Genomic DNA, 8,581 nt, shown 5'->3' on the forward strand with positions numbered 1-8,581 from the left:
CCTAGGAGAGCAGGGTTTCCCTGGTGGCGCAGTGGTTGAGAGTCCACCTGCCGATGCAGGGGACACGGGTTCGTGCCCCGGTCTGGGAGGATCCCACATGCCGCTAAGCGGCTGGGCCGCTGAGCCATGGCCGCTGAGCCTGCGCGTCTAGAGCCTGTGCTCCGCAAAGGGAGAGGCCACAACAATGAGAGGCCCGCGTACTGCAAAAAAAAAAAAAACAAACCTAGGAGTAAACTTTGAAAATGTGTGGTAAATTTTACAAAGTTACAAAAACCGAAAGATTTTTAAAAAATATTTATTTAGTTAGTTATCTGGCTGAGCCAAGTCTTAGTTGCAGCATGCAGGATCTTTAGTCGCAGCATGTGATCTCTTGGTTGCAGCATGTGGGATCTAGATGGAACCCGGTTCCCCTGCATTGGGAGCACAGAGTCTTAGCCACTGGACCACCAGGGAAGTCCCCAAAACCAAAAGATTTTAACAATGAAGAGATGTAGTAGATGGGAAACACTGTATTATGAAATGTTAGTGTCCTCCAAATTTACACATTAAATACAATTTAAAGCCAAAATAAATTCCAAGTGGACCAATGAGATACTTGAAAAATAAAAAACAGATAAAAGATGTATAAGTGGGGAGAAAAGGGAGAATGTGTCCTAGGCATAATCCCAAAAGCAGGACTAGTAAAAAAAAAAAAAAAAGATTGATAGATATGATTGTGAACGCACCTGATCCTAGACCCCAAGCACCCCAGATCAGGCCTTTAAAATGTCCTCCCCAGTCCTTGGATCTGTGATTCTTACAATCTGCCCCCCCCCAGCTCCCAACACCAACCCTGGCCTTAGCTCAAGGTATTTCCATCCCCTGTACAGATGAATCATCTGTAAGTATTTGCCAATGACCTTCACAATCCCACTGTAGGTGAAGCAACACTGCAGATTCTCAAATTCCAAAACCACTCCCACAGCCTTGTGATACAGCTAGCCCTCAGCCCTGGCTGAGAAATAAGATCAAGAGAAAAAAACAAGCAGGCCATGGCTGGCACTGATAAGCCCAAAGCCAAAATTCCACACCATGAGTGTGTTTGGGCTGGGGTTGTTCCGGTCCTAGAAGTAACAGCAACACACCCCACCTGACCAAAAACAGGGACCAAAAGCAGGGGAAAGATAGTAGCACGTACCTATTAGGATAAATGTTCAAATGTTCTCTGGCTTGTTTTTTCCTTTTCTTAAGAAAAACAGGGACTTCCCTGGTGGCACAGTGGAGAGGAGTCCACGTTCCCAATGCAGGGGGGTCTGGGTTCAATCCCTGGTCAGGGAACCAGATCCCACGTGCAAGCCGCAACTAAGAGTTCGCATGCCACAGTAAGGAGCCCACTGGCCCCAACTAAGGAGCCCACATGCTGCAAGTAAGACCTGGTGCAACCAAATAAATAAATTTTTTTTAAAAAGAGAAGTTATTACACAGCCTCACAGCATACACAAAAATAAACTCAAAATGGCTTAAAGACTTAAATAAAAACAATAATAAACAGTCCTTCATAGTGGTTCTCAAACTTCAGAGCACATCAGAATCACCTGGAAGGTTTGTTAAAAAGATGGCTGGGGGCTTCCCTGGTGGCACATTGGTTGGGAGTCCAGCTGCCAGTGCAGGGGACATGGGTTTGATCCCTGGTCAGGGCGGATCCCATGTGCTGTGGAGCAAGTATGGCCTCGAGCCACAACTACTGAGCCGGCATGCCACAACTACTGAAGTCTGCGTGCCTGGAGCCCATGCTCTGCAACAGGACAGGCCACTGCAATGAGAAGCCCGCACACCGCAACAGAGTAGCCCCTGCTCGCCGCAGCTAGAGAAAGACGATGCACAGCAACAAAGACCCAATGCACCCAAAAATAAATAAATTAATTATTTAGGAAAAAAAAAAAAGATGGCTGGGTCCCACCCCCCATGGCCTGGAGTGGGACCTGAAGGTTTGCATGTCTACAGGTGAGTTAAACCAAATTTGAAAGAACAAATCATCACAATCTTATATAAAATCTTTCAGAGCACAGAGGAATAGAGTTCTCCCCACCTTGTTCTATGACAGGATATAACCTTGATCCTAGAAACAGATAAGAATGGCTAAGAAAGGACAAGTACTGGACAACATCACTTGAGAACACAGGTAGAAAAATTAAAATTGACAATCTGATTCTAAAATTTATATAGAAATACAAAGGGCCTAGGATAGCCGAAACAACTTTAAAAATAACAAAACTAGAGGGATTATACTACCTGATTTCAAAGCTTATTATAAAGCTATAGTAATTAAGACAATGTGGTATTAGCATATAGACCTATATTTCAATTAAACAGAATAGAGTCAAGAAACAGACCTACACATATATGATCATTTCATTTTCAACAAAGGTCCCAAGGCAATTCAATGGGAAGGATAATCTTTTCAACAAATGGTGCAGGAACACTATTGGGTAGCTATATACAAAAAAAAAAACCCAAAAAAACACTCAACCTTTATCCCACATCACATACAAAAACTGACTTAAGACGGATCACAGACCTGAATGTAGGAACTTAAAGTGTAAAACTTGTACTTTTATTATTTTTGGATATGCTGCACGGCACGTGGGATCTTAGTTTCCCAACCAGGTATCGAACCTGTGCCCCCCTCAGTAGAGGAGTGGAGTCTTAATCACTGGACCACCAGGAAAGTCCCTAAAGTATAAAACTTGTACATGAAGGGACTTCCCTGGTGGTCCAGTGGTTAAGAATCGCCTTCCAATGCAGGGGACGCCGCTCGATCCCTGGTCAGGGAACTAAGATCCCACGTGCCGTGGGGCAACTAAACCCACGCCTGGAGCCACAACTACTGAGTTCGTGCACTCTAGAGCCCGTGCACCACAACTAGAGAAGCCCACACGGCACAACTAGAGAGAAGCCCACAATGAAGGCCCAGCACAGCCAAAAAAAAAAAAAAAAAAACTTGTAGAGGAAAATAGAAAATCTTAGTGACCTTGGGTTTTGCAAAGATTTCTTAAATATGACACAAAAAGAAAACATTGATAAGTTGGACCTCATCAAAATGTAAAACTTTTGCTCTGTTAACTAAAATGAAAAGGCAAGCCACAGACTGAGACAAAATATTTGCAAAATACATACCCAACAAAGTAGACCCAATTTTAAAATAGACGGTTCACCAAAGATGGCAAATAAGCATAAGAAAAGGTGATCAACATCAATTAGTTAATAGGGAAATGCAAATTGAAACCATAATGAGAAATCTCTACACACCCAATTGAATGGCTACAATTAAAAAAACAGACTAGGGACTTCCCTGGTGACCCAGTGGTTAGGATGCGGCACTTTCACTGCCTGCTATGGCCCCAGTTTCAATCCCTGGTCCTGGTGGGGGAACTAAGATCCCACAAGCCATGAGTTGCAGCCAAAAAAAAGACAGACTTAAAAAATAAAAAGACAGACTATACCAAATGTTGTTGATGTGCACCAGTTGGAACTCAGATACACCGCTGGTAGGAATGCAAAGTGTTGCCATCACTTTTGAAAATAGTTTGGAAGTTTCTCAAAAAGTGATACATATACCAACCACACAACCTAATCATCCTACTCCAAAATGTTTACCAAAGAGAAATGAAGGCATGTGCCCCTACAAAGACATGTATATGAACATTTATAGCGGTGTTATTTGTAATGGCCAATAATTGGAAACAACCCAAATGTCTATCAACAGGTGATAAATTGTAGTATAATCCATATGAAGTTCATACAATAGAATACTACTCAGCAATAAAAAGGAACAACTATCTATAAGGTGCAACAACATGGATGAATCTCCAAATAAGTAGTCTGAGTGACTGAGGTCATGCAAAGAGTATATACTGCATGATTCTATTTATATAAATTTATGGAAAATGCAAATTATAGTGATAGATCAGTGGTTATCTGGGGTGACAGGGTGCAGAGGAAGAGATGGATTACCAAGGGGCATGAGATAACTATCAGGGTGATAGATATGCTCAATATCTTGACTGTGGTGATGGTTTCATGGGTATATACATATGTCAAAATTAATAAAACTGTACATTTTAATATGCATTTTATCGTATGTTTATACTTTAATAAAGCTATAAAAACATTAAAATATTCAAAACAACTCCAGCGACATATAAAAACTATAATTTGAGGGCTTCCCTGGTGGCGCAGTGGTTGAGAGTCCGCCTGCCAATGCAGGGGACACAGGTTCGTGCCCCGGTCCGGGAAGATCCCACATGCTGCGGAGCGGTTAGGCCCGTGAGCCATGGCCGCTGACCCTGCGCGTCCGGAGCCTGTGCTCCGCAACAGGAGAGGCCACAGCAGTGAGAGACCTGTGTACCACAAAAACAACAACAACAACAAAAAAAAACACTGTAATTTGAAACTAAAACTGCTCTTAAAAAATTCAGTCTATTGGGCTTCCCTGGTGGCGCAGTGGTTGAGGGTCTGCCTGCCGATGCAGGGGACATGGGTTCGTGCCCCGGTCCGGGAAGATCCCACATGCTGTGGAGCAGCTAGGCCCATGAGCCATGGCCACTGAGCCTGCGCATCTGGAGCCTGTGCTCCACAATGGGAGAGGCCACAACAGTGAGAGGCCTGCATACCACAAAAAAAAAAAAAAAAAAAAAAAAAAAATTCAGTCTATTAAAAAAAATAATAATTTGGTCAGGGGAGAGGTTCCCAAGACCACCCCCAGTTTCAGTGATTCATTAGGAGGACTCACAGGACTCAGCGTGTAGTCACATACATGGCTATGATTTATTACAGTGAAAGGGTACAAAGCAAAATCAGCAAAGGAAAAAGGCAAATGGGCAAAGTCCACAGAAAACCAGACACAAGCTGCCAAGAGTCCTCTCCTAGTGGAGTCACCAGGACACACTTAATTCCCCCAGTAACAAGTTGTGACAACACGTGTGAAATGTTCTCTACCAGAGAAGCTCATTAGAGACCCTGCTCCCAAGGTTTTTATTTGGGCCTGGTCACGTAGGCACCCTTGGTCTAGCAGTACCAAAATTCCAGACTCCCAGGAGGAAAGCCGGTGTTTAGCATAAACCACATTGTTTATATAAACAGTTTAGGCACAGTGAGGTATTTCTATCAGTTAGGGTGGTTGAAACCCTCCCCAGATTCTTAGTTTCCAGATGCCAGCCAGGGCCAACCTTGTAAGCAGGCTTTCCAAAGGATAGCAGTCAGAGGGACTTCCCTAGAGGTCCAGTGGGTAAGACTCCGCACTCCCAATGCAGGAGGCCCAGGTTCGATCCCTTGTCAGGGAACTAGATCCCACATGCACGCTGCAACTAAGAAGTCTGCAACTAAGAGTTCACATGCCACAACTAAGAGGCCCACATGCTGCAACTAAAGATCCTGCATACCAAAACGAAGATCCGCGTGCCGCAACTAAGACAAGGCACAGCCAAATAAATAAATAAATAATAAAAATTAATTGGCTTTAAATGAGAAAATTGTATACTATGTGAATTATATCTCAACACAGCTCTTCTTTTTTTTTTTTTTTACGGTACGCGGGCATCTCACTGTTGTGGCCTCTCCCGTTGTGGAACACAGGCTCCGGACGTGCAGGCTCAGCAGCCGTGGCTCATGGGCCCAGCTGCTCCGCAGCATGTGGGATCTTCCCAGACCGGGGCACGAACCCGCGTCCCCTGCATTGGCAGGTGGACTCTCAACCACTGTGCCACCAGGGAAGCCCAGCTCTTGTATTTTTTAAAATCAGTTAGGGTTGGTGAGTTTTGGTGAGTGGGGACTGTGCGACTGAGCATCTGCAGTTCCCAGGCTTGTACTGACAGCAGGGATGGCTCCACTTCCCATCTAAAGGAAAATACCAGATTTTTAAAAATATAGCAGATGTAGAGAGATATAATCCACATACCATACAACTCACCCATTTAAAGCCAACTTATTTTTTTATATATCAATCTTATATTCAGTCATCTTGCTAAATTCCCATATTCCTGAAAACCTGTCTGGGCTTTTTTAGGTAGAGAACTCTATCATCTATGAACAATGACATTTCTTTTTTCCTTTCCAATCCTTATACTTCTTTTTTTTTTTTTTTTGCCAAGCCTCGTGGCTTATGGGATCTTAGTTCCCCAACCAGGAATGGAACCCAGGCCGCAGCAGTGAAAGTGCCGAGTCCTAACCACTGGACCGCCAGGGAATTCCCTAATTTATTTTTCTTATCTTACTCCACTGGCAAGGAGCACCAGAAAAAGCAACCTAGGCCAGACACTTACTAAAGTTTGGGCACTCTAACCGAGACCATGATAATGATATTGTTTAACTGTACCTTAAAAAACCCAAACATAATCTGGAGCTAGAAACAAAAACAAAGTTCAAAATTTTAAATCTGAAGATGCTCCACTTCAAGTGAAAACTCCATCCTTAAACAAGAAGCTCTACCAGAGAGATTTAGAAGTTACATCCGTATTACCAGTGAAGGAACCATCAACAGACTCCACTGGTGTGCAGGGGTTTCAGGGTAAAGGAATTGAAAAATGTGGCAGTACTAAAACAAAAACAGTGAATAAGCTTTCCCATTTCTCTAATTGTAGCACAATTAGTGATTATTTGAATTTGGATGAAATTACTGAAGATGATTTGCATGATGGTTAATGCTTGAGTAAAACAGAGCAACATTCTTTTGAGGAAGCACTAGACCCAGTATTAGTGATCCGACTTCAGTGAGAGTGAGGAAAATGATGAAGAACTCACTATGAGTAAAAATGAAGGAAAGTTTGTTTTAAGTGAAGGAAAAGCCCCAGTAAAAAAGAACCCACCTAAATTAAAATGTAATACTTTGAGGATACCAGTAGATGGGGCTGCTGTAGCAGCCAATAAAATAATCAACTCACACCAAGAAGTGTTTCTCTCACTTCAGAGCCTATAAGGAAACCATTACAAATATTCAGCCCTGCAGCTAAAAGCAAGAGGTCAAAAGATTCCACCAGCAGCATCAGGAAGTAGTGGCAAGAGCAGCAGACTACTTGTGAATGTTTGTATTAAGTCTTGATAAATGGTACAATGTTTTACAACAATTTCAAGCATATTCCTATAGAACACAACATCTGCTGAAACAGAAATACAGTGAAATTGAGAGATCAGCACTTCTATTTAAGGCGTGGAGGAAAGCTATGTGAATGCCTATGTGTGCATGTGTCTGTTTAAACAATCACTTTGTATTAAATCAATAATATAGCAAGTGCTTCTCAGGTACTTAGTTAGCCCTACTATAATGCCAGGTAATATCTTTTTTGGTTAGATATAAATTTATCATGAATAAATAGAGTTACAAGTATTTTATGTAAAGGTGTGAATTTTAATCATCTGCTAGTTATAACTATAATTTATATCATATATAGATATCAGTTATATATGTCTCAAACCTTGTTAACCATTAAAAATTAAAAATACCTAGCCTAGTTTATTGTGCTTTGTAAAAACATAGGTGTTAACACAAAAAAAGCAATTCAGAATTATGATTAAAGTGGGCATTTGCCTTTTTATTAAAAAGCAATTGCTCCTGGGCTTCCCTGGTGGTGCAGTGGTTGAGAGTCCACCTGCCGATGCAGGGGACGTGGGTTCGTGCCCCGGTCCGGGAAGATCCCACATGCCGTGGAGCGGCTGGGCCCATGAGCCATGGCCGCTGAGTCTGTACGTCCGGAGCCTGTGCTCCACAACGGGAGAGGCCACAACAGTGAAAGGCCCGCGTACCACAAAAAAGTAAAAATTAAAAATAAAAAAAATAAACAGACATAGTGTTATTCTGTAACGTTATCATCTGGCAACATGTTGAAACGTTTAAAAGTATATATATTGCTTCCAACTGGACAGATATCAGCATATTATAAAAATTATCAAGTATGCTATTAAGACATTGGAAATTTCCTGAAAGCAAATTATCATTTTTTTACCTCCATCTAATTCTTACCAACACCACACCATCACTGGTTCCAGTTCACCTTATGTGTAGCTTTTAGAAAGCGTAAAATAGAAGGAGGTGTATCATTCTCTGAGGGAGTATGCAGAGGTCCCCGTCAAGCTCTGTTGAGCCCTGACCTCTGTGGGGAATCACTGCTCTCCTCCAACCTTTTCATTTTATAAGTGGAAAACTGGGACTCAAAGGAACAGACCTTCCAAAGATTAGCATTGCTGAGCCTGAATTAAAACCTATTTCCTGATTTCTTTCCACTCTATCACATCTCTATTAAAATAACAAGAGGACCATGAGTTTCCTAATGTTTTTGGAAACAGTCCAATCATATTCTTTTAAAAAGCTACAATGTACAGATGCCTACAATGCAATTTCCTCCAAGCTGCCACTAATGATTCTTCTAAAATTAAGAGCAAAAACCAACATACCTTCATTGCTGGCAAGAGAAATTCCGGAATAAATGGTAGCACAAGCGACAGCAACAAAATTTTTAAGTCTAAGGCTGGAGGGTGAGTTTGCTCTTCCTTCCAACTTTACTGTGTTAGTTCATTAAGTTTAGAATACTGATTAAGTACCACCCTTTTA

Source organism: Mesoplodon mirus, assembly GCF_964341445.2.
Source record: "Mesoplodon mirus genome assembly, chromosome: 4".
Taxonomy (NCBI): domain Eukaryota; kingdom Metazoa; phylum Chordata; class Mammalia; order Artiodactyla; family Ziphiidae; genus Mesoplodon; species Mesoplodon mirus.